The sequence below is a fragment of the Camelus ferus genome, chromosome 13 (genome assembly GCF_009834535.1).
Source record: "Camelus ferus isolate YT-003-E chromosome 13, BCGSAC_Cfer_1.0, whole genome shotgun sequence".
Classification (NCBI taxonomy): Eukaryota; Metazoa; Chordata; class Mammalia; order Artiodactyla; family Camelidae; genus Camelus; species Camelus ferus.
Window position 1 is genome coordinate 8550378 of NC_045708.1, and position 26437 is coordinate 8576814.

At 46.5% G+C, this 26437-nt stretch overlaps 1 protein-coding gene across 1 annotated transcript in view; it reads left to right on the plus strand.

Annotated features, from left to right (window-relative positions):
- VPS13D (vacuolar protein sorting 13 homolog D) overlaps positions 1-26437 on the plus strand; it is a 226887-nt gene that overhangs the window by 180542 nt on the left and 19908 nt on the right.

A 26437-nucleotide genomic window follows, 5' to 3' on the forward strand; every position in this document is an offset into this window, starting at 1 on the left:
CCCTTCTTAGTTCTCCTTCCACTTGAAAGTGCCAGCCGATCTCCCAGTCTTCTAAGGAAACTCCCCAAGGAAACTGGCAGTCTTCAGGGGGATGTCTTGCCTTGATACCAGCTGAGACAGGAAATCAGTGACAGCCCATATGGTTCTAAATCCCTCAGCGTCCAACTACTTTAACTTAGCTATTCGTGTTAGTGGCCTATTTTAGCCTCCCCTTTTCAGAGTGACTAATTGGGGATCTTATCAACAAAGGATATAATGAATGTACAGTTCCCAGCCAAGCTGGACTCCACTTAAGCCCAGAAGGATTTTGCTGCTGCCTGGCTAATAGATATTCCCTGAGTGAATTAGTGTGCCCTTTCAGAATGCCGAGAGCCTGGGCCATGTCCACACCCTACGCCTCCCTCAGATAGGATTTGAAGTAAAATCATCCCCAATTAAAATGAATCCATTTTCTGTCACCAGGAACCCTTACTGATGACACATTACTGCAGCAGGGGAAATGCTTAAGATTGTAGACCGGGACCGTGTGGTGTGTTCTGCCAGAATGTCTTCCATCTGGAAGCAGCTGCCTTTTTTAAAAAAAAAAAAGAAGGATCTGTAGAGTTTACTTTAGTTAAGTTACATTCTATTCTCAGATATAGAGCTGAAACAATCCTTGAGTATATTTTGAAGCATTTATGAAGTCAGGGGGAGGGGCAGTAGGGAGGCTTCAAAAGTATTTCCAGTTAGTTTTTCCATGTCTGCTCAAAGCCCAAGAAGCCTGCCTCCAGTATTTCGTTAGGACGGTTAACGCCTAATGAAGCACAAGTAAAGCAGAAGACCCCAAGAATTCCAAAAGGAACCATCCTTATCCTTAAAATCCCAAAGTGGTCAAGGGATTAAGTGATCTGTTCCAAAAAGGGACCGAAGGGGGTGTGTGTGTGTGTGTGTGTGTGTATGTTTATACACAGACAGATATAGGTTAAACTTTAAGAATATTATTATTTTGTGCTGCAAATTTTAATGATGTTGACCAGAAAGAAATCACTTGTACTTTATACAGTGTCCATTTAGAAGTCTTGATAAAGTTTTGCATCCTTTTTAGGAGCATAAGAAAAGCACAAAATGGTTGCTACAGAAGGAAAAGTGTTGTTGTCATCTTTACCAGTTGTCCAGTGATGCCACAGAAGGTTCTGTTTAGTGTCAGCCAGGGTCTGTCTGTGACTCATTCATTTTCAGTAAGTAAATATTGATTGAAAATTGCCTAAGAACTCAGGGCCGGGACTATAGCAGAAAGCAAGTTTCTCCCTGGTCTCAAAGGACTTACAGTCAGGCAGGGACAGCAAACGTAAAACAAATAAGCATGTAGGTAATTATTTGCTAAAACTGATAAACGACCTAGGAGATGTACAGAGTGCTGTGGGACTGGATAATTCGAGAAGGCAAGGAGTAGAAGGATGTTTGCTGACATACGGTCAGTGAGGTCAAGAAAGGCCTTTCTAGGGAAGCGATGTTTGAGATGAAGCCTGCGATGTAAGTGGGAGTCATCCAGATGAAGAGAAGAAGGAATCATGTTCCAGGTGAAGGAGGACAGAGAAGTTATGCTGCTGTGTCTCCTCTCTGTCCCTGGAGGAGCCCGTAGTGGGAGAGCCAGGGCCACGCTGCCAGCGTTGAGTAGGGCATGCACGTGCTAGACTCATGCTAACTGGGGGCCTCAAAGAAATTTGGCCCTTTACCCTTTCTTGCACTGAAAAGGCACTACAGAGTCTTGTGAAACTCTTTGGCCTATTTCCCTTAGTAAGGTCCCTTAGCCTAGGTCCAAAAGTTGGGTTATTGGTGAGCAGCCATGCAAAGTAGAAAAGAACACTTGAACTGAAAAACAGGACTGGGTCCCAACTCCTTACTCATTGGCTTTGGGCCCTTGGTCAGACCTCCTTGCCTCCTGAAGTCTGTCTTTTCCTCTGTGAACTAGGGATAAATATACTTGTTGTGTTATTCTCTCTCTCAGAGGTTTGAAGCCCAACCAGAGTTATTTTTATGTGGAAACTATAAAGAACTATAAAATGCTGGGTGATATTAATTTTGAAAGTCACATTAAAGGAGCACCGAGGTTTTTGCAGGTGGAGAAATGTTTCAGTGCCTTCAGGGTTTGTTCTGATGACACTGTGATCTCTTAGGAACGTACTAGTTCTACCAAGGGATAAATCACCGTGGTTTCTTGGAAGTGAGTTATAACCATCACCAACCATCCCAGTTGATTGAACAGGATCCAGGGGTGTTACTCAGGGTTTTTCCCCACTGTTTAGACAACAGGGACTAACAAATGATTTGAAGGGATTAGAAGTGAGATTCTGACCGAGGGCTGACCTGAGCCCAGGGACTGAGCCAGGGACAGAACCCAGGAGTCCAGGGGCTCTGCCTCTGAGTCTACTCTCGGAATGAGGCATTCTGCTTCCTTCGTAATATTTCATCCAAGTGAAGGCTTAGATCTTAGCATCTATGTTTTAAATGACCCAAATTTTAAGCAGATGATAGCAAAGTAAGCCATAAAACTGTGAAAGAATACTCCTTCCAGTAATCCATCTAAAAAGTGGCCTTACAGGAAATATTGGCTCCTTCTTGTGTTTATTTGAGCATGATTTTATTTATAGGGACCCCCCCTCCTTGAGTTCTTTAAGATTAAAATACTTCCAAGTTCCTCTCCTTGTTGGAGCGTGCAGCCACCTAACTGTTCTCTGAAATGTCCGTGCAGTCTGACAGTCGTTGAGAAGGCAGGTGGGGGTCGGGGAGTGGAGAGGGCGGAGGACAGCAGAGCCTTGGCCTCAACATGAATGCTGTGGACCAGTATCCCCTGCTGCATTTGTTAACTGTACAAGTATGTGTGGTTTGGAACTGAACTAAGAAGCCTTTTCCAAGGCAGCGTTCTGCTGGCTCGGCTTGCATCTTCTAGTCTACGTGTACTTGGGCCGCATTTGTCTGTTCCTGAGTAAAGTTCATGGAAGTGACACAGATGCAGCCACACTTGTGGTGCCATTGAAGCCATGTAGAAAAGCCCGCCCACCCTTCAAGAGAGCAGGGCACCAGCCGGGCTGCATGTCCAGTTCTCTGCATGTTGCACGGCTTGGGGGGTACTTGGTGGTAGTATCTGGAAAGATACGTGGGCAGAAAGCTGCAGAGACCCAGGAGCAGCCGTTTCACACTAGAAGGCAAAAACATCATGGGAAAGGGAGGAGTGGCCGGCTCTGAACTATTTATTTGCTTGTTTATTTCCCGAAATACCATATGTTGTAGACTTTGGGTCTCATGACATTTCAGGAAAGTAGCAGATGAAGATTTATGAAGCTTGGCCCTGAGGTTTCCTCCAAAATATTTCTTCACCTTTTTAGTCAAGACCCAAAACGGGAGAAGTGGGAGTTGGCAGAACTTGAAATATTTAAGCCAATTTAGCAAAGCTCAGGAGTGTTGGAGCTTATCTCATTATTTAAGTTAGATAAGGAGGAAGGGGAAATCTGAAGGATGATGATAGATCAGTGTGTAAGAATATAGCCATCAGGTCTCTGATAGTGTTCTGGAATCCCAGGACCCTTGTGTTGTGCACGCAGATGTAAATTCCAGTTGCTCTGAGAGTTTTTGAGTAGCCTTTTGGTTGACTTCACAGAAAAGATTTATGGTGGGCATACTTGACTTCTGTGAAAACGCTCCCGAGGCACCACCCAAAATTCGTTAGAGAGACTTTCCGTTAATGACCTCTTAGATGTAAAGCTGAAGTGGAAATTTTTTTTAAGGAAAAGCCCTTTTTGTTACAGTGTTTGCATCTTACCTATGACTTTCCAGGATAAAAGGGTTAAGATCCTCTTGAGTCCGCAGAGCCTGAATGCCATCAGGTTAGAAGAAAGTCAGCAAAGGGGACTTAGGAGCTGCTTCCCCTGCTCCTCGCTTTAGTCTGGCAGCATTCTCTCAGTGTCCTACCCCGACCAGCAGTCTGCAGTCCTCGGTGTTTCACATTACATGTCAAGCAGAGCTGGCATGAATTAATAAGCCTTTAGGGATCTTCCAAAGGTGAAAATCTAATAAAAATTAAAATGTTTGTCAGAATATACCAGTGCTCTCAGTTTTTCCCACCAACGTTCTGTCGAAGGCAGCACAGAGCAGACTGTACCCGGACGGTACCCCATGTATCTGGAGGCAGAGCAAGTCCAGCATTTCTTGGAAAGTTTCTGTTTTATCTTAAAACTGTAAATGAATTGTACAACTATCGTGTGTTTGTTTTAATAAGATAATTTTAAAAATTGCTCCTCAGTAAAATTAACCATTCAGGAAGAAATACCAAGTCATCCGGCAGCAACCGCCTCTTACTTGTTTAAAAAGTACCAGACAGCCCTTCCAGATGAGTTCCACAGACCCTGGTGGCATCAATATAAAGATACAGTTATTGATGAAACGCGAGAGTGGTGCAGCTTGGACCCTGGGGCTCTGTTTCTTGTCTTTGGGCAGATCTGTCTGTTGGCTTGGTGACCATCTGCTGCCTGGGGCAGCCAGTGCGTTAGATAGCATGTCAGTTTTACCATGAGAAGGAATGAGACTTCAGTGAAACTGAGAACTACTGTTGCTTCCGGCTGAAGGGAAAAGACTGTCCATACCTCTCCTGTTGTCCAGAAGTGGCGCCGTGGATGCGGGGCTGCCACTTTGTCCATCTTCTGCTCACCCGTGCGGGTGTGCGAGGCGAGAGCCCTGCGTTCCCGCCTGCAGGTCTGGCCGCCCCAGGCCTTCCCCGAGGGTGCTTGAGGGCAGATGGATTGCTCTCAGCCTTCCTGCACAGACCTGGAAGCAGAAACAGCGTTCAGAGCTGTGTTCGTGACGTGCACTGTCTCACTCGGGTCTGAAATTAAACTGATGAAGTTACAGGATAAGGTATTTTTAAGAAACATCTTAACAGTCCTTCTTGCCTTATAAGTTAAAATTCCTGTCACAGGAACACAAGCAGAGAAATCTTACTTTCTGATACAGACTTCTTCCCTCTTGCTGAACTCGAAACACTGTACTCCCCTTTCACGCAAAGACTCCAGGCAGTGCCATTCTCATAACACAACTTATGGAAAGCTCAAATCTGTTCATGGAAGAAAAGATAAAAGTGTGTGTGTGTTCCTGCACACACATATTTGAGAAAAGCCTTTCCATTTCTGAAATCCTATGACTCATTTTTATGCAAGATTATCTGTTAGGGAAAAAACCCACTTTTTTGGTCATGGTACATTATAATCGTTTCTAGAAAGGAGAGCGTCTATTTTTTGCCATTTTTGGCTTGCAGAGATGACTGACTTCATGGAAACTGCACTATCCTGCTTCCAAAAGTAAAAGTAAATTGAATTCAGGCATGTACATCTTTGATGTACAATCCTGGTATCTCAACCAGCAGCACCTAGATAAGAAAATAGAATGGAAAGTGTGACTGCTTCCTGATTTTGGTTTCTTCCATTTAAAAATTAAATCATCAGTCTAGCCCTTGTACATGAGTCCCTTCCTTGTTCGGTGACTTGATTTTTAAAACTCTGGAATGACACGTGATCTTACATATTTAAGATACGCATTTGAGGTTTTTGGTTTGAACTTCAAGAGAAACAGAAGTGTATTTCTTCTTGAGAAAAACGTGTATTCCCTGCATTAGAAAAGAATGAGAAGCCGTTTACTGTTGGTAGAGTTCCTCTGCAGAGACATTAAGTTTATTTACTTTTAGATTTGGATGGCAATCCTATGTCTTTCACTGTGTTCCCTTACAGAATCATCCCTCTTTGCCCAGGATGAAATTGGAATCTCCCTTAAAGAGAGGATCCAGGTTTGAGTTCATATCCCCTGGTCCCAGAGACCTTTAGACAGATAAGAGAATTCTGAGATACCTAGAGGACATACAGGCTGGCAAAGAATTGAAGACTAGTATTACAACTAAAGGCTTGTCATCTGTGCGGGGAGAAAAAGTGGGTTTGGACGCTATGATTAACCCTGAGTTTCCTTGCCCCGATACCTTTATTTGGTACTCTTTTGCCAGACTTTTGCTAAGTTTCTCATTTATTTGTCAAATAGGGGGGAAAGTGAGATTGAATTAGTAAAACATTTTAATCACAGTACACCCTAAAAGAAACAAGTTTATTATACTGGGCTTCTATAACTCAAATCAGGTTAACAGTGTTACTAATCTATATTCTTAGTGGATCTGCTTTAGTATGTAGAGGAAACTGATTTTTAGTTAGCACAAATTTTATACATATGGGTCCTTTTAGAACAAAGATTCTCAAAATATGGTCTAAGGACCCCTGGGGAACCCCCAAACCTTTCAGGGATCTGTTAGGTCAAACTTATTTTTATATACTTATATATTCATACATATATAGATATATAGATAAACAAACAACTATTTTTGTAATAATGTTGTCTAGTGAATACAGCAGAATCTTCCAGAAGCTACACAGTGTGTGATATTGTAACAGGTTGGCTGGAGACGCAGATAGGAGAATGCAGCTGTTTTCTGTTAAGCAGGTCTTGAGGAAATTTGCAAAAATGTAAAACAATGCCACTCTTTGCACCTTCTGTGACTTCACGAATGTGCCACCAGCCAACAAATACCTGTACCTGGTTAATTTCCTTGACAAGCTCTTCTACTGGGAAATATGGTGACGATCATCATCCCGCTGATAAATAGCATGTATCGGCAGTGGTGGATTAGCGTGGATTAAACTGTAGCCGCTGTGATGGGATGCTTCGCTTTGGCACCCTGCCAACAGTTGTCAGCCCTCCTAGTTTGCTCCTGACTTTTACTGGGTTTCTTAAAGTAACAATTGGAAGGATTTTATCACATATCAGAAAGACCTCTCACAATAATTTACCTAATTTAGTCCTTCACCTTAACCTACCGTCCTAATAAATTTTAACTTCAGCAGCATGGTAAGTGCACAGCAGATGACTTCAAAGTGCAAGGTCCACCTTCTCAAAAGGCCACGTGGTTGTGTTAGCAGTGCCCTGAGCTCTTTCGGGAAATCAAGAAGGTGTATCTCTGTTGGAGCTGACTTGGCAAAACCTCAGTTTTCCACCCTAGCAAAGTTGGTGGAGCAGGGTAAGCCCACAATATTTGGCTAAGCTCCTTTGAACTCCTTGTGGAAAGCAGTTTTTATGAGGCAGTTGTTCTGTGCTAACACCAGAGACAGCTCCTGGTAGATTTTCCCAAACATACTTCAAGCATAGATAATGGCAGGGGTGACCCAGGCTGTATCATAAACTCCAGGGACTGCTGAAAACTTCAAAGGAGAGGCAGAGCAAAACTTCACGTCTCATTATGAGGAGGATGGGCCACAGGGATCCTGGCTAACCCTGGCAGGTTGGGGCTGGTTGAATCCAGTGTAACCTCACTGAGAACTACTCCCAGGATGGATGGAGCTTACCGTCCGCTAGGCTCTGCTGATCTACCCCAGCAGCACAGTTAGGGTCGGGGTACCGCCACCTGCCCGCCTTCCAAGGCGTCAGAGGCCAAATTACCATGTGTGAGTGCTTTCATACCCCTGTTGAAAATATGTGAACCTCAGAGAGTCTTTATGTTTTTGTTTAAACTATGAGGGGCTCCATCAGTTCAGCTGAGCCAATTCTGAACTTGTGATATTCAGACCCGATTAGTCTTAGTTAGCTCACTGGTTCATGTACAGGCGAATTGACAGTAGAAATTCAAGTGATTAAGTATTGATCTCCTGCTATATTCCAGGTATATAATAGGTATTAAATACTGTCTGCTTTGAAGAATCTTCCAGATTCTTGAGAATCATCAAGCTGTTTGTGTGTTAATATTCTCAAATTAGTCTTATATGTTAATTAAAGTAAGTTTCCTATAGCTTTCTTTAAGTACCCCTTTGCTAGTCATTTGACTTGCTATTTGTTCTTGAAAAACAACAAAACTGTATTTGTGGTGGTGATGTTTATTGGAGGGTGTGTATTGGTGTATATTTGGTAGCAATGAGCATTTTTCCCACATTATTGGGTCCGTCACAACCCTTTTAAAACAAATCATTAACATTTTACTAATTGTTTACAGTTGGCTAATGATCTCATGATTTTTAAATTCTAGCTTACACATATTTACTAAGTATTCTTCAGTTTTTACAGTTAATAAGAACAATGTTTTAAAAAAAATCTATCATTTTGACCTTATCTCACTATAACAATATTTCTAGCTTTTCAAATTAAATTTTATTTTATCAAAGTAAATATACATCCACACTTGTAGAAGTCAAAGATATCTACACATTTGAAATCAAAAACCAGCTGTCAACTGCCCCATTTTTCCCTGCCTCTTGATTCCTGCTCCCCTAGAGACAGACCACCTTCAGCACTTTTGTCTGGTTCTTCAATTTTGAGGTATTTACCTCCATGTTTCTAAAAGAAAAGAAAAAAGGAATATAGTGCTATTTCTTAATATTACTTAACTTCCTATTGCTGTACATACATCCCCCCCCCCCTCATTTTTCAATATACTGTAGTTAGATCATCCTTTTCGGGTAAATCAGTATTTTGTTTCTGCATTATGACTATGTAAATAGTATTCCCAGCGAAGCCACGTAGGTTACTGTGATTATGTTTCCTTTTTGGTTTAACTTTTTAGTTTGTTTTCTCTCCCTGGAGTCAGTAAATGCTTTTATTACTGTTTGCTTAGTTTTCTATATGCATATTTCCAGTTTATCCTCAAACTTACCTACTTTCAACTTCTTTTTACTCTGAGGTTAGTAACAACTTTTTAAAAGATTTGTCCTATCTGCCTATTGCTAACACATCGACACACTCTCCTGAACATGGTAAAACATGCATTTAGTAATTTCTCGTTGCCCTTTTCTTGGCCGTTCTCCTCCAGGATGCCCCGGGTGCAGTCTGGACAGCCTGCTCTCGGGCTCCTCTGTGCAGCTGGTGCCCTTGCCCTCTCCTGAGGCTCCTTCTCCCATTTGTTTGTCTTTTTCTTTCATGAATAGGGGCAGTTTCCTGGATGTTTGGTGATTCTTGACTGTCTGTTCTACTCCCATTTAAGGATGAGGCACTAATCTGCGGGTGAGGGCTCTCTGTGTGGGGCCCAGGGGCCTTGCCGTGAAAGGATCGGGCGGGACCTGTTGCTGCCGGTCTTCTCCTGAGGAGGAGCAGGCGGACTGGGGGTGAAGGAGGGACCTGCAGGTCTTGCTGCTGCTTCTGCAGGCTTTTAGGCAGTCTTCCTGTTTTCACCACCTCGCAGACAGGCCTCCCTGTTCCTCCCTGATGCCCCAGGCCTTCAGAGCTGCTTGGTGCCTCCATCTTCGAGAAATTCAGCGGGTTAGCGGACTAATTAGCGTACTGCTTTGTGGCTTCCACTCCCTCAGGCTTACATCTCAGCACCACTGTTCCATCTGCTTTTCAGCTTCTAAAATATTGTTGACACCTTCTCTTTATCCTTCTGGACCCGTGCCATTTGTATCCCTTTGCTTTCACTTTAGAGGGGTCTCTGGACTCAATCTGTCACATTTAATCAGGAAATCCTATAATTTAGACTTTTCACTAGTTCATTCATCCTTTCTTGAGGTCTCTTCTCCTCCACATTCAACTAGTAGCTCTGAATTAATGTGGTTTTACTGAAATCCATATACATTGTTTCTGCTAAAACATTCTTTAAGTTTGGTGATATTAATAAATAATATTATTGCTGACATGGTTGAACATTTACTACTGAACATTTACTGTGTTCTCTGTCGTTTACGTGTATTATCTCATTTAATCATCATGACAATTTTTGAACAGCATCTGCTTAAGCAGTCAGTGACCCTTCTTTCCCAGGAAGATTTAGAATGCATCTGGAGAGAGGTCGTTGCTAGTCCCAACCCCAGCTTTCAGTCTGGTATTGGTCTTTAATCTCTCATTCTGAGTGTTGTAAAGAAACACGTTGTGGAAGGCTCTTGTCAGATCCCAGGAACATGAAAGAAATAGCGCACCCCACGGCAGTGACATGGCCCTGTCACCACCCCTCGTTGAACCATAAAAGCTATTCAGAGGGGCCGGCAGCTGGTGAGCGACTGTACTTAGATCCTGGGTGCTGATGGGTGTTTTGTAGTTTCCAAGGGAAGTTGCTGAAAGTTTTCTCATCTTGACACTCCAAGGGCAAGAGGTCTCTCTTCAAAGGGAAGCGCTTGTTTCAGAAAGAGATGTGGAAAGAACATAAAATCGCAGGTCTCCCCAGCTCTGAAGGAGAAGAGCACTGTGGTTGCCAGTGTGAAAAGAAACCGAGCCCTTGCAGGGACGATGGGGGCTCCGGCAGTGCTGCCTGGCTCCCACGTCTGTGGTACGAGGGCAGAGGGCCCCCTGTGGAGTCAGACAGCCCTGAATCTGAGTCATCTCCCTGCTGCAAGGTTCTCCCCCGTAGTATCTCCAAGGTGAGATTCCTTTGACTCATGTGGAATAGGAATAATGACGCCTGCCTCAGTGGGTGGTTACGGGGATTAGATGACATAATGTATACAAAGCACTTAGCCTGACATGTGGCATGTAATTAGGGCTCAAGAAATGGCATTTGTGTCAGTATTCTCTCCGAAGAGGGGATGCTGAGTGTATGTGAAACCGGGATTACGTGTTTACCTCTTACTTAACGCTCTGTGCCTGAAAACTTGCTGACCGCTTGCTCTAGTGCAAGACGAGGAGTTCATATGCTTTGCTGGGTTCTTGTCTGTCCCATTCTCTTTCTTCACACGAAACAGACAGTTAAATTCAGGCCTACAGACCTGTGATGGTTACATGGTTGGAATTCCGGGTGGAGAAGCTCACCTGGGCACTGAGCCTTTGTGTACGAGAACCCCAGTGGAAAAGGTGTGCAGAGGCCACGAACTTGCTCTGAACCCGCTTGTGAAGAGCAGGTGATCCCAAACTATTGTTAGTGTCTGCTGTAAATGATATGCCTCTGGGTTCGAGCAGAGTTCAGCCAAAAGCCCCACATGACATGGAAATCTGTCCTGGAGCCAGGTTTGTCGGGTAAAAGTTATGTAGCGAATGTCTCCAAACATTGGCATCTGTTGTCCGCCAAGGGTAGGACAGCCGAGAATGATGAAGTGCTTACGGAAATTAGGATGGGGCATGCGACCCTACAACAGCTGACACACTGTTTCAGGCCACTGTTGCTCATCCAGCTCTTCTGATAAACAGCTTTAAAAGCATTACGTGGTTTGGAAAGCATTCTTCAAAAACGGTTATATTTTCCAGACGCATGACAGTCCACTGTTTAGCATTGTTAAAGGGTTTTAAGTTGGAGAATCAGATCCCCCTTCAGTGGGGCTGTTGAAACTATCGAGGGCTTATCTGTCTGTCTCTTGCCAGGACAGTCTCACAACAACATTATCACATAGGTTGGGGTCCCCTATGTCTGTTTAAAAAAAAAAAAAAGTGCTCTTAGGTTCAGGGCTAAGGTTTAAAAGGAATGACTCTCATTTCTAGCTAAGTGTGATGGGCTCTTTAAAACATTACTCTCATTGTACACTCATTATTTCATGGTTTCTACGTAATGAAAGTAGGAAATAACTTTGATATTATAAAGCTTTGAGCCTTTGAAAATGAGCTTTGTCTGGATTATAAATGTTCATTTCATGATCCACTTCAAAACTCATCTTCCCATTTGTCCTATTTGCAGAAATTTAGCTCCTTTAGGAAATTCTGGGTGTCACTGGGCAAGGGAGGTGGCTCATGGGGGGGTGACATGCCAGCTGGGCAGTGCATTTAAGACTTAGGTTGACCGGATGATAAATACAGAGTGCTCTAGTGACAGATTTTTAAGGCACTGCTGTTGACGTCTAATGTACCACAGATTTTTTTTAAGTTTGGGATAGAGTTCATGGGATGTTATTCTTATTCCCAGAATGCGGTGGTGGAGCTGACAGAATCACCCAGAACATCATCTGATTTATTGTGTTGAAGTGACAGCAGCTCACAGTCTTTTACTGCGTCACTGGAGGATCAGTTCCTCCTTGATTCATGTCTCTATGATCAAAATAACCTATCTGGATGTTCCCTTTGTGTATTGGCGGCAGCGTGGCCTTCTGGCAAGAGAACCAGATTGCAAATCATGAGACCAGAACCCTGATTCCAGCCCGGACACTACTTTGTTTTGTGGCCTCGTGCAGACAGCTCTTCATCCTGTCCTCGGGTCAGTCTTCACACCCCAAAGTGGGCAAGGACCGTCTTTGCCCCGGTCACATCTGTGTGCCTGGGTACAGTGTAACCCCTGGAGGAACAGCACAGATGGGGCTCCCTTAGGGCTGGCTCTGCTGTCAGGAGGAAGCTTGGGCGCAGGGACAAAGAGAGTCCAGGGAGGACAGATGAAAACCTGATTGCCTTCTCTAAAAATAAAGTGGCCATGGGTGAGTCTGAGGCAGCCTGTACCGAACGTCTCCCTGGGCAGCCCTCGGCCCAGCCTGAGCCGTTACATCTCCTGCCCTGAGGCATGGAATCTGTGGCCAAGCCTGCCCTGTCTCTGCTTCCACCCTCCCTCCGATGTCACCTCTGGGGAGACTGAGGTGCCCCCAGACGTGACAAGCTGGGTCACACGGGGAGTATGTGAGGATGGCCCACGTAAAAACCCGTGTAAATGGACCACTTCCCACATGCTCAGTCACATGGAGGTCCCTGAAGGTTGGCAGATTTTTAACTGATGGCCAAGAAATCAGTGTTTAACAAAAAACAAAACCCTTGACAGAGGCCATTTTGCACCAAAAATGGATCTGTGTGGTGTGAAAAGGCAAATTTCAAAACATATTTCCTTTTCAGTTCCCCAGCTGGTATCAGATTAGCCCTTCGCAGCCCTGTCCGCAGTGCTGGAGGAGCTGGCAAGGGCGAGGAGCCCGGGGAGGAGGCGGGCCGGAAAGCGTGCTGGGGAGACGCCGGGCCGCTGCGAGTCCGTCGCCCGTGGCTCTGGGCACGTGGACTGGCCGGTGCCGCTGCATCCTTTCTGCAAGCAGCTTGTGCTCCTGCATTTTTGGAGCCTGCCTTGTTGTTCGCTTAGGATTTGTCTGTCCCTGGAATGTGGGCATCAGAGGGACCCCGAGATGGAGAAAGCCCTGCAGGAAGTAGGGGCACCCAGGTCACTGTTCGTAAGTTCTCGAAGTCTGTCCCGGCCCACAGCGGAGTCTCATTCTCAGAGGTGGGTCCGGTTTTCCAAAGTTTAATGTATCAGAGAATCTTGACGCGTCTGGGTTCACAATGGGCCAGAACTGAGCCTTCAGGAGCCCTTCTGTTGTGCAGCCTGATGGAGACTGGCTTCATTTCTGAGTATTCGTGTAACCTGTGATAACGTGTGTGCACGTGCTTTGTACTGCAGACTGTCCTGGGAGGAGTGAGGTAGTGTTATGACGAAAGCCTTGATTGAAGCCTGCAACTCTGTGTGAATAACTGGAGATAGATTCGATGGGTTGCACATTTTTCTTGAGGATTTCCAGGATGGATCTGCCTAGCTTTTTCCTGCCTCTTCTTTCCTGACGTAAGTGGTTCTCTATAACCTGTGTTTTTAACAAACCAAAACAGATAGTACAGAGTAGAAGAATTACCATAGAGAAGAGGGTTCTCAATAGCAAGAGACAGTTTTCTGTGACCCCATTCATTTCGTGGCACCTCTTATCGACCCCCAAAAAAGGTGCTTGAGGCTTTGGAATGACAAATTCAGCAGCTCATCTCTGAACATCAGCACAGTAGATAAGGAAACTTTGGGAGAAAAATGCAAGAATGTCTGTACAGTTTCCATTCAGAAATAAGTGTGCTCTGAATCTGAATCAGATTGAACCGCATCTGATTTGAAACAGGCCACTGGCTTCACGAGACTCCATCAGAGAAGCCTACCTCCACCCAGAATGGGAAAATGCCTCAGTGCGTGTTGTTGCTGGTGTGAGATTTCTGGTTTTATTTTTAAACAAGCTTGGGCCTAGACTAGGGCTGCCTCACAATGGCCGGAACAACACAAGGGGCAGGAAAGCACCAGGTCAGCAGCAGAGACTCCCCTCAAGGGCTTTCCTGCCTGGCCCTCTCATCATGTCTCTGGTCTGGATTGGGTTTGGGTTTCTTTTCTCTCTGTTCCTCTTAGTCCTTCCTCTGTTATACTTGGACCTTGGTTAGAAGAGTCCTAGTAACCCTCCCAGACTTCCACAAGTCAACCCAGCAGCCTCGTTTTATAGGTGGGCCCGCTGAGACACAGCAGACAGACGTGGTGAACTGTGGGCTCACGACTTGCCCCTGGGAGAGCCTGGGTTCAGCTGTGCGATGTACCAGCTTTCCAGCCATGAGGTGCATCCTCTGGAGTGAGCTGCAGGCGCACGCCTCGGGAGCCACTGCAGGAGTGCTCTTCTCTTGGGTTAAACTCTAAAACTAAAGTCAACTCCCGTCCATCGGGCTGCTTGTTTAACCCTTTGTACACTAGTCAGAGATACTGAAGATCACGGGTGAGAGCAGGCCCCGCGGGGCCTTCTCCTGTCTGACTCCAGGAGACCGAGTCCCCTAGGGATGCCGCCCCTCCAGGGCACGTGTGCACAAAGCACCAGGAGTTCACCCTTGTAGTCAAGGCCTGAAAAACACGCTTACTTTTTTCAGTATTAATGTTAAAAATAAGACAGCTACTAGCAGCGTTTCCATTCCCATCCCCCATGGGAACTGGCAGGTCTAAAGGATGCTGTAGAACTGTGGCTCCTTTAACGTCTTAGCTGTACCGGGGAAGCCTGCCTCCCGAGGTGCCCAGGGCCCACAGCCTCACAGGAGGTGCCTGCGGGAGGACTCGGCCGCCGCTTCATAGAAGGTTTATTAGAGATTGGACCGAAGAGTTTGCTTTTGTGAGAACAAAGTGCAGTCGTCCATTCAGGAGCAGCTCGGGGCCTGTACGTAGGGGCCCAGGGCCTGCCGGGATGGGGTTTTACACTTGGGCTGTCCTTTTGCCCTTCCCCTGAACTCTTTTCATTTCAGTCATGAGCAAACAGTCAGTGCCTGAACTAACAACCCTGCTGTCCTCCGGAGCACGGCTCGCTTACAGTACCGAACAAAGGGAGGGAGGGCCGCGTGGGCCGGCCCAGGCCGAGGAATGCAGCTTCAGGGTTCTGCTCCATAAATTTAACCAGCACGACGAAAAGGAGATAATATGAGCCTTCGTGATGATCTGAAGGGGGAGGTTCTGTGTCCCATTGATTGCGGTCTGGCCCAGTGCCAGGCCCAGGCCTGACCGACAGTTGAACCATATCGTTAAGGCGTGTAATACAGCTCGAGTCTTGTACTGCCGCCAGTGAGCGCATATCCACAGGGCAAAAGTTTATAAAGAGTTGAGGCTGTCCTGTTTAACCCTCTCACACTGCATGTAATAGACCCAGCTGCCATTTAGAACTTGCCCATCTGAGGTCATAAAGGAGAGCCAGCACGTTTCTTGTCCTCAAACCGGGCTTTTCAGGACTGGGGAGAGGGGAGAGGTGCTGTCTAGAGAGGGTCAAGGCGCGGTAATGCTTCCCTCTGGAGAACAAGGCCGTCTGCCTCCTCCCCTCCTCCCCAGCCAGAAACGGGACACCTTGGTGCTTTATTCAGAGTAGCTCTCTGTTTGCAGTATAATGTTGCTGAAGGAAACGGGGCTGACACAACAGGAAACCTACCCGTCTCCGAGGAGGCAGAGGTGGTTGGATGCCGACAGAGGTGTGTTCTCGTCCAGTTGCTGAGACCCAGCATGGCTCTGTTTCCTCCTCGGAGGCGAGTAATAGCCTCATGTTCTGGCTTTCCACTGCCCAGCCTAAAGGCTAGACCAGAGCAGGTGGGAGGCCGCCTGAGAAAAGCCGTGACGGTCCGCGGCAGGCCTCCCTGTGGAGCCGCTGCCCCTTCGTCGGCGGAGGCTGGGGGCAAGGCCTGGGAAGCCGGGTTCTTGCAGTAATGCTGTGTTGCGTGCATGGACAGATAGACAAGGCTTTGGCATTAATATAGTCAGAAGGAAAGGGCTGTCTGTCTTCAGAGGACCCCAGGAGAGAAAAGCGGGTTAAGGGAGTAGTTTAGTCCTATTCCTCGGCTAGCTGGGCCACACTGTGGGCCTACCTGTCCTTTGTCCGTACCATCCAGCAAGGCATATATTTCTGTCCTTCCAAAGAGCACTTGTCTACAACGGACAAGGCGTCTTAAGCGGGTATCCATGCTCTGGATGGTGCTGCGCCAGATTTTGAGTGCTTACACATGCCGCACACTATGTTAAGCATCTTATATGTATTACTGTGTAATCCTCCAACAACCCAATGAGGCAGGGGCTGTATTTTCCCCCATTTTGCAGATGGGAAAGTTGAGGCATAGAGAGGTTCATAACTTGTCTGAGTACTCAAAAGTAATGAAAAAGGGAACCAGAATGTGAATCCTGGCCATCTGAAAGCAGAGCACACACTGCTAACTTCTACACTACTTCTGGATCACCTCTTGGCCTCTCTCTTCAAAAGAGCCCATGATTTAAACCTGAGGCCTCTTACCAGGTCTCACTTCCTTTTGATTCTTGGATGTGGAAGGTGGGAATCGGCTATCTGGCTATGACCTAGAAGATTTAGGGAAAGACTCTTAATGCAGTAAGTTGGGGAGAGGTACTGTCAGCTCTGGACCTCACAGCCTGAAGGGTGCTTATCACACCTTCTCACCCATACGGACTTAATGCAGCAGCGGCAGGTGGCAGGTCTGGAGAACCAGGCCACCAAGCGGTGTGTCCAGGGGCTGTGCTGTCCCGGGCCCTCTGCTGTATCCTACCCCCTAGCCCCCACCCCAACCCCTCCCCAAGTGATGAACCACTGTATCCTTCTAAGTTCAAAATTTTCTACTTTCACAAAATAGCAGTCACACGCATGCAGGTTCCAGCTTGTCTTTGCTCTGCCATCCAGCCAAGGCCATCTTCACCAGCTGCTGTCCTGGGAACGCCTACTGGGACACAGTACAGGAAGCCTTGGAAGAGGGAGAGAATGTCCAAGTGTGTGCTTAGCATGCTGTAACCTTCTTTTGATGGCCAAGGATAGCTTCTGTTTATTTTGATGCTGTGGGGCCTGAAAGAAGGGCCCTAGAGGTAGGAGACGAGACTAAAGGGCTGGCCACCTCTGAGATAGTCGGATTCTATTTAGTCAGCCTTCCACGGTCCAGGTGCTTTCAAAGCCTAAAATAGATTCTAGTAGTCCCTGGATGATTTGGGCACTGAAATGATTACTACACCCAAAGTTTAGCAGACCTTGGTCCTGGGTATCTTTTAGTGTGCCACCTGTTTGGGGGTCTCTTTTGTCATGTACTTGAGCTCATTTGGCATCCAGGAGTTATGCTGGGGCTAGTCTTTTGGGATGTGAAGAGAGAAACCCTAGCGGGGAGTGAGTGGTTAAATTGTAGGAAGAAGTTCTGCTGCTCTTCTGAGTTACTTCTGTTCTGTTCCACAGTGATTACAGATGCCATGAGGTAGCCAGATGATCCCCAAACCGGATTTATAGAGATTCTTATCTGCAAAGATCTTAAGACAGAAAGCACTAGAAAGTTCCAGTGCTTTATGTAATATGCAGAAGGGGGTCTGGTCTGAGCTGCTTGCGTCTACGCGGTTGGTCCCTGGGGAAGAGAGCAGTGACGAGCATTAGCTCCCAAGTCACCTCTTGCCTTATGTGTGACTCACCCTCCTTTGTCAGCATCAGGGGTGTCCCAGGCCTCCCTGCTTCTCTCCACCCCAAGGAACTTGTTCTTTGGAATGCCACAGGCTCGTCCTGCCTAACTGCCGCTGCCTCCAGGCCCAGAGGGAGGAGCAGTCCGTCGACTGACAGGAGAGGCTAGAGCAGAGGTTTCGTGTTCACTGTCTGCATGGCAGGAAGCGGTGCTGTGGCCTCTTCACCTGACAGACTCCCAGATGCACCTGCTTTTCCCATAGGCACAGTGAGGCCCAGGTAGAAGGGCCAGTGCCGACTGCTGGGCGGTCTGTGCTGATTGCAAGCTAGGGTCCCGTTGCCTGGGGAAGCCAGTTGCCAAAAGCACAAGGTAGAGAGTGAGCAGTGGCTGGCGCCGGGTCTGCAGGGGCTTCATTCTGCTGCCCTCTCTGCCTGACAGGGTCTAGCATCCTTCCCTGCGGCCTCCTTGCCTCTCAGCAAGTTCTAACACATTTTGAGTCCACATGATTTTCTACTCCTGTAGAGGAAAGCCCCAGGCCAACGACTCACACGGATTCAGTCTCACTGGTTCTCGTTTCCTAGGAGAACACATGCTCTGAAGGTTTGGTGCGGGCTCTGACCCAGGGGATGAGTCTGGTTTTTATGAAGGCACAGAAATGCACCTGAGATGACCCCAAGTCCTTTTCTTTCATTTTTTGATTTCTCGCCACCTGGACCATTAATTCTACTTTCAAAAGGGGCTGGAGAGGAGGACATTTCAAAGCAAAGCTGATTTGGTCTGTGAACCAGCTTGTCTTCTAGGTTGTACTTCACGCTGATGAGAATCAGAAAGGACAGTCTATAAGCCCCTGAAATGCAATTTCCAGTGAAACACGAACTTCACTCTAGTGGCTCTGCAGCTGGAGAGCCTCAAAACCAGGTCCAGATGTTCCCTCTCCCTGGGTTACAGGAAGGGGGTTTTGGGCAAGTTGGGAGGCAGAGGGCTTGTGCTTTTACCCGTTCTTGGAGTAGCCCTTCTGCAATTTGTGTCTTGCCTCCCAGGGCTCTTGAGGGTATGTGCTGTGAGCACCTGGGTCCATTTTGGCCCTGCCTGGCACCTCCCACTCGTCAGTCATGATGTGTCGCTCCAAGTGGCCAGTTACCACCGGTAAGAGAGGACCTCTCCTGCTGTTCAGATTCAGAGAGCAAGACAGTGCTGGTGTTGCAGCAAAGTGTGTTACAGCTCAGTGTTACAGCTCAGTTGTGACAGCAACCTGGATCCGGGTGAGAGACCAGGCAGCACACGGAAGGTTGGAGACTCAGGTTTATTACACCAGCAGGCCCAGAGGAGTTAACATTCCAAGCTCTGGACCCCGTCTGTAGGTTCACACAGGCTTTTATAGGCTACCAGTCTAGACTTTGCAACATTTTGTAACATCATATGTAAATAAGGTATAACAAAGGTGACTAATTAGGAACAAGCTTTGTAGAAATGGGCCAATCAGGAGTGAGGGAAATGGACCAATCAGGAATTAGCTCAGGGAACCAATAGAATCTTAGGTATAAGTTCCACTTTCCTAGAAGTAAGCCATTTCAGAGTTTAAAAAGCGAGATAATGTCACAGGGCCAGGGAACCGGATGGTGCTGGCAGGAGGGTAGTAGCCTGCCTGGGGGTCCTGCCATCTTTTTCATGGGGCTTCCCACCTCACTGGAAAAACAACGGGCTGGGGGCAGGCCTCCTACACAGGGCCCTCAGGTTAACAAAGCAGCGTCCATGGTCCCCACTGCCATCCAGCGTAGCATGTGGCCGTGCCTCCCGGTCTTGGGAGAAGTAACAGTAATGGTCAATTCATGGTCCTTTCCTCTGGAGAAGTCGTCACTCAGACTACCTCTTGGAAGAAAGCCATTCCAGACAAAGCCTGGCCATTCTCACTCCTCCTTTCCTGGTGTGCACTCAACCTGTGCTTGTATACAGTATGGAATCATAGAAATTTGCCCTCAGTCATGCTTTGTGTCTTAAGTGTGCCTTAGACATTTTGGCGTTTGTGCTTGACTGCTCCCTGAATCATCTTTTTAAAAAGTAGTTCTATTGTATGAGCTTAAAGATATGTACAGATGTGGACCGCTCTGAAAATTCAAACAATATATGAGCACGCACAGTGTATAGACCTTGTTCCAAGAACCTTGCACAAGTCGTCTCTTTAATTCTTACAGCAGGCCAGTGAGGTAGTTACTATTATTCCTATTTTTAAAAAGAAAGTAAACAGAACTCAATCCCACTGGCCGTTAATAATCACCAAAAGGTCAATAATGGTAACTCAGCCAGATACCTCTGTTTGTACGTACACATGTGCACACACACACCCCCCAATACGTGCAGATACATGATTTTACGTGAATCATAGAGGCACGACTATTGATGCCTAAAAGTAAATCACTTTTAACATTATATTACATTAACAAATCATTTTTAACATTATACTAGTAAATCATTTTAACATTTATAAATACTAAATTGCACATACACAGCAATACACTTAACTAGTCCTTTATCGATAGACGTTTCCATTTTTTTTGCCATCATAAGCGTCTTTCCACATGTGCATAATTCTCTCTTTAGGGTAAATTTCTAAAAATAGAATTGCTGGGTAAAGGATAAATGCATTCATTTACTCAATTCAGTCCAGAGTTATGAAATAGGTACTGTACTGGGAACAAGGCTTTGTCCTTCTTCTGAGCCCCTGCCAGTCTGAGAGTAGAGGTTTCAGTGCCCCTCCTGGCATGTCCTCCACACCTAGGAGTGTTGCGTCATCTTCATATTTCGTTTGGCCACTTGGGGCTCTTCTTTTGTGAATTATCTTTGCATATTCTTCACCCCAATCCTTTGTAAACCCTTGAGGGCAGAACTTGTCTTCTTTTTTTAGTGTGTTTGTTTTTGTTTGTTTGCATCCTGTGTTGGTCCTCCCCTTCCAATAGGTGTGTCCTTTTATCAGTTTCTCATCCACATTAGTACGCCTCTTTCTTCCAAATATTAATAAAACTTAGATTAGCCACCTTTTGGGTTCCATTCATGAAGTTAAAGTCTGCATCATGACTGTTGAAGGAGAGCTGACGCTGCTTACAGGTGCCCAGTCAACTGCTTTAGCATCAAGAATGAGGCTTCAGTCAGATGTTCTTAGATCGTATGTGGTGTGGTCTGTTACCTGTCTTTTATCTTACTTGTTTCCTCCTATTTGTTAGTATTTGTTTACCACTAGTTCCTGTGGTAAAACCTGGCAGATTCGTACTGATGCTATACATTGTTGTACTAGTAAAAATCTTGCTCTGCCTTTAGGCAGAGCCCTGCTGAAGCCAGGCCTCCCAGGCAGCCCATTCTGCCCTCTGCAGTGTGTGGTGCCCGACCTCCTTAGAGCTTCCATCACCGACATGTGGTCTGGGTGAGAACACCCTGTCTTCCCAGTTGGACTGTAAGCTTCTTGAGGTCATGTTATGCCTTCTTTACTAACCCTCCAGAAACTTCAGAATGCTTAACTCAGAGTATGTAGTAAAGAGATTTTCATCACAGTCATGCTGATAAATCTACTGAGTCCAAGAGAATCGGAAAGACCCAAGATCAAGTTTGGTTTTGCCACTTACCAGCCGGGTGGCCTTGAACAAACTTTATAATCTCTCTAAGGCGTGGTTTCCTCTTCCATGAAATGGAGTGCTAATAAAACACATCCTTAGAAGAATGTTGTGAAGCTTAGGGTGCCCGGTGTTTAGTCCACACTCAGTAAACGCACCTACAGAGACATACAGGGGACCCTGGTGACCCAGAACTCTTAGTCCTGGTGTCTTCTTACCTAAGGCTGATGGGGAAATACAATGTAAGAGAGCTGGCTGAGGTGGCCACATGCTGTTTTTCCAAAGAGTATCCTTAGGGGTTCACATGCTCCTGCGCTTAAAGACTGTGTTGAGCCTGAATCTGGTTTTTTCCAACACGGAGCCTTATAATCATTCAGGGACTCAGCATGATGCCACAAGTTTAAAACATGCCAATTTCTCTCTCATGCTCTGCCAATTTTTCTTAAATGGTAATATGAGTGCCTGCACGCATGCTTACAAAAATGTGCGTGTATGTGTGTGCGTGTAAAACGCTTGGAAGAAATAAAGATGGGATAAAATTTTGCCTGGCACAGCAACTCCCATCTCTAGTAGCCTCTTAGGCATTTTGCCAAATGGACCTTAATTGGTTTCCTTCTGTTCTATTTTTATTTTGTAGTCATTTTAATGTACAGGGAGCCAGCTCCTTCAAATGAGACATTTTACCATTGAAACATGTTATTTAGTTTAACTGCGTGGGCCCAGCTTCACCAGCATTGAGGTGGTTCTCCCATGACCTAACCACAGCTGTGACCCGCCAGTCCACGATGCACATGTCCCCAGACTGAAGCAGACTGGCAGCCGAGTGTCCTCTGCATTGTGGGCTCAGCCTCTCCATCTCGTGAGGCCAGCTCTGCCCCTCCCCGCCTGCCTCTGGTGGCGCTCAGCCCTGCTGTGGCGTGTGGCATGAGAGCCCTTCTGGCCCACGTCACCCTTGTGTGCTGATTAGACAGGAATCAGCAAATCTGTTGAGTGCGTGTTTAATGTGACACAGATGTAGGACATACTGCAGATCTCTCTGCTTTACAAATTTTCAGCTTTTTGCATCTCATCAGTGTTGCTTATTATTTACAGGATGTAACTTGAGACAGCAGAACAGATTGTAATTTTTTTAAAAAAAGGTTTGAGGGGTGATGGGGCCGCAGGGGATCTGGGAGGAAAAAAAAGAAAATCCAGTAGTGTGGAATGTTGTTTGCTGTCCAGACCAAACAAACCAGTTTGCCAAGGGTTGATAGACTATGGCAATCAGTCCCATTCATGTTCACACGGGCGGCACTTAATTATAAGGCAGCTTGACCTTTTTACCACCAAATAAAGAAGAATCTTTTGTCACCAGGTTGAATGTCATGGCACCAAGCAAAAAGGTACCCTGTGTCAAGGCACCAAACGGTATCACTTAGCTGCCAGTCCGTGTTCTGCTTCCTTCCTGTCCAAAGAGAAAGGACACCATTGAACCCAGTCCCCATTCAGACACATGGATGTTCTCTTTGCCTTATTCCTGCTTGGCTTTACACGCAGGCACCATGGCAAGAGCCAGAACAAAGAGGAGTCTCTTCTTTTGCCTGAAAAATCCAGGTTACTCTTGAGGGCATTGGAACGATGGACCAGAGCCAGTATGACCCAAGTTGAAAGGGAAGGTATTGTCTCTTGTTTGCAGAGGGCAGATTTGCCTAGAGGTGGCCTTTGCTTCTGAGAAAGCTGTGGCCATAGGTTAAATTTGAGGAAAAACACTTAAAAACCACCAACTTGTCAGAAGGAGGCAGGGGAGGAGGAGGCAATTGGTTGATTCCTTTATATTTCTAAGTCAAAAGAACCTAAAACTTGGGGCTGGAATAACGAAAGCCAGACAGTAAAAATCCTTTGGAGAAGTTCTCCTGGGATTTGAGCGGGTTCAGAGAGCTGATCACCTTGGTCGGAAGATTCTGAGCTGCTTAAGTGCTGAGTGTCAACACCGGAGTGGACTATCTGGAGGGAGCCAGACCCCTGAGCTGTTTCCAGGGTTCCTGGAAAAGTGCAGATGGTGCGTGTTCCCCCAAGGCTACCAGGCAGCTCTCCAATTGCCCCCTGGGAGAACATGACTCAGGTCGGTGACTTTCTAGTGTCCCTCCACCATGGAATGATCAGCATTCCTGTGCCCCAGGGGTTCCTGGGTTGTTACCAAGTCCAAGCCCTTCCCGGCTCCGTTTCGGAGGAGGAGCCTGGCGACAACTGCCCCGTCTCCACAACCGTGGCTTCAGAGGCAGCCTGTGGGCTGTGGCCAGTATCTTCCTTCATCATCTGTGTACTGAGCACCTTCTGTGTGCCAGGCCCTGTCCTAGGTGCTGGGGGACAGCGACCCTAGAGGAGACAGAGGGCTCTGGCTCCTCTGAACTGCCATTCACCTCCCCCTACGCTCTCCAGGCCATGAGCCGCCCCCACCCCACCCACCTCCCAGGAAAAGGTTGGTGGCTGGAAGGAGGATGTGTCCCTGGCTGGCTCTGCTGCCTTCCAGGGTCACAGTGGCTGCCACTAACCTCGGGGCCTGAGACGGATGCTGCTTATCCCTGTGAGGGTGGCAGCTGTGCACGAGTTTCGTTCTCAGGGCAGTTGCTCACTTTCAGTGTCCTTGTCCATTGTTGAAGCATCTTTCTCCTTTCCCCTCACCTCTACCATGCTCTCTGTTTGATAGTAAAAGCTTGCCTTGCATAGATCTTCCAGCCTGAGAGGACAAGTGATCTTGGGAAAGCAAACAAGTTGCACAGCAGGCCCTTGAGAGCTGCGGTACCCCTGCCAGCTTCGGCCGCAAGGGAGGCCCCGCGCACGGCAGAGTGTGGAGAACCGGGGCTGGGGGTGCCGGGGACGCGCCCCCGCCCCCCACCTTCAGTCAGCGCAGCCCCGCTTTCAGGGTTGGTATATTCAGTGATCGTACAGACTTCATTTAGAGAAAGTGTTCTACCACCGAAAACCTATATTATGGTGAATTTCATTAATGGCAGCATTCTAAAACTCTGCTTGTTCCAATTCTAAGAATCTGACGCTTGGTGTAATATACTGGGCTGCTAGGTTCATTAGCTCTAGCAAGTAAGATGCGGATGGAGTAGGTCCGGTGAGTAAACACTTAGGCTCTGGTTCCTCTAGAAAACACCTCTGTATCCAGACATTTGATGTGCTCCCCATGAATCAGCCTTACATACTCACTAAACCATGTTTCCCACAGGGTTCTGTCAGGCTAAAATGTTAAATCTGAGCTTTAAAAGTTTTGCGTTCTGGTATTTCACATTGACTTGACACCCAGTAATTCTGAATAAGAGTAGGAGAGAGGGAGACAGCTTCTATGAGTACCTACTATGTGCCAGGCGCTGTGCTGGGCGCCTCTCATACATTCTCTCAACATTATCAACCAACTAAGCAGTATATTCCCATTTATTGATAAGGAAACAGGCTGATAGCAATCCAGTAACTTCTTCAAAGTCAGTCAGCTAATAAGTGACTGGACTGGGATTTAAGTCTTTTTCCAAATTTCTGTGCTCTTCCCTGTACCCTGTAACCATGCTCCTAAATTTCATCTCTCTCTCAAAAGAGATCAACTTGTGGGAGGAAGTAGATAATGTAAAGATTGGGGAAAAAGAAATGATGTAATTATTTGCCAGAGATCAATCCGAAAATAATATAGTGTATTTAATTTAATCAGCTCATTAGCATTTGTACTTCATGGCTACAAAATAAGTTTACCAGGAATTGTATATTTTAGCCCATGTGAAATGTCTTGGGACTGGCATTAGAGGTGACAAGTTAGCAAGGACACTGACCATGGCTTGAGAGATTCCTATAAACACTACACTCTCTGAGTCAGAATGTTGTATTTAGGACATAAATGAAGCTTGCATTTGTAAATGCCTTGTTTTTCTAGCGGTGTTGAAAGCTACAAACCTCTTTAAGTTGTCAAGTATTTTTTTTTAAAAGCAGAGAACCCCAGAATGCGTGCAAAAGTTAGGCATTTTAGGAAATCCAAGGTTATCAGGCTCTAATCTCAATATAACATTATCCACTTGATTAGAATTCTTTGTGAAGCGAGTCTGCTTTACCCCTCCCCCCAGCTTCGTGAACAGGTAGTCACACCCCTGAGGCAGTTAGCTGACTAGGGAAAAAAGCTCTGAATTAGTTTGGTTCTTAGAGTTTAAATCCCAGTAGGCATATCTGTTGGCATTAGTCCTACCAGCTGTCACAGTTGCAGTGTCGTGGGGTCCCCCAAACATGTGTTAGGTTATAGGAAGCCTTGACCCCTATAAACAAGTCAGGTGTGAATCCCACCGATGGGAGAAAGCCCAGCCCAGGAAATGTCGTCCGCGCGGCAAGATGTCAAATTACTGAAAACTTAACAGCGATAGTAATGTAATTTCTAACGATTTCATGAATCAACATCTTTCCCACATTTTCCATTGCAGCAGTACAGTATGGGATTTTATGTGTTGTTACACACATGACTTGAGAACTCTAGGGAGAGGTAAGTAGAATGTTAACAAGAAAGCAAAAGGGAAAGGAGAATATTGCAGTTTGAAGCAGTTTCCCCAACAAGAAAACTAAGTGAGAAAGATTGGATGTTGGCTCCTAGCCCGCCTTGGGTCTCAGCCACCTAGGCCGGGCTAAGTTAGGGCCCCTCTGCACCGTGGCACCCTCTGCAGATACGCCGTCGTCAGCATCCTCGGTAGCATTTTACTGAGTGCTTGCTATGGACCAGGCACCGTTATAAGCACTGTACACGTACTGACCCGTTTGTAGATGAGGATACCAAGGCTTCAGGAGGCTACACAACTTGCCATAGGTCGCAGTTTGGAAATGGTGGAAATGGGATTCAGACCCAGCAGCCCAGCTGAGCCGTGACGTTACACTGCCCCCACCTAGCGCTCCCCCGCTGCATCATAATTGCCTGTTTCTGTTTATCCTCCATCAGACTCCAGGAAGCTCCCTGGAAACTCGATTCATCTCTGTCTTCCTAAAGTCCTAGCGTGGCCTGTGCTCGGGAGAGTTCATTACATGGAGTGGGGGTGGGGGTGGGCAGAGGCAGGCACAAGTGATTCTCTAGGCTCTCCGTGTGGGTCCTCAGTAACTGCATTTAGGAGCCAGCCTCTCTACTGACAGAGGGTTTCTTTCTGCCCAGCCTTTTTTTTTTTTTTTTTCCCATGTGTTCAAAATCCAAATTGTAGTAGATATTTGGT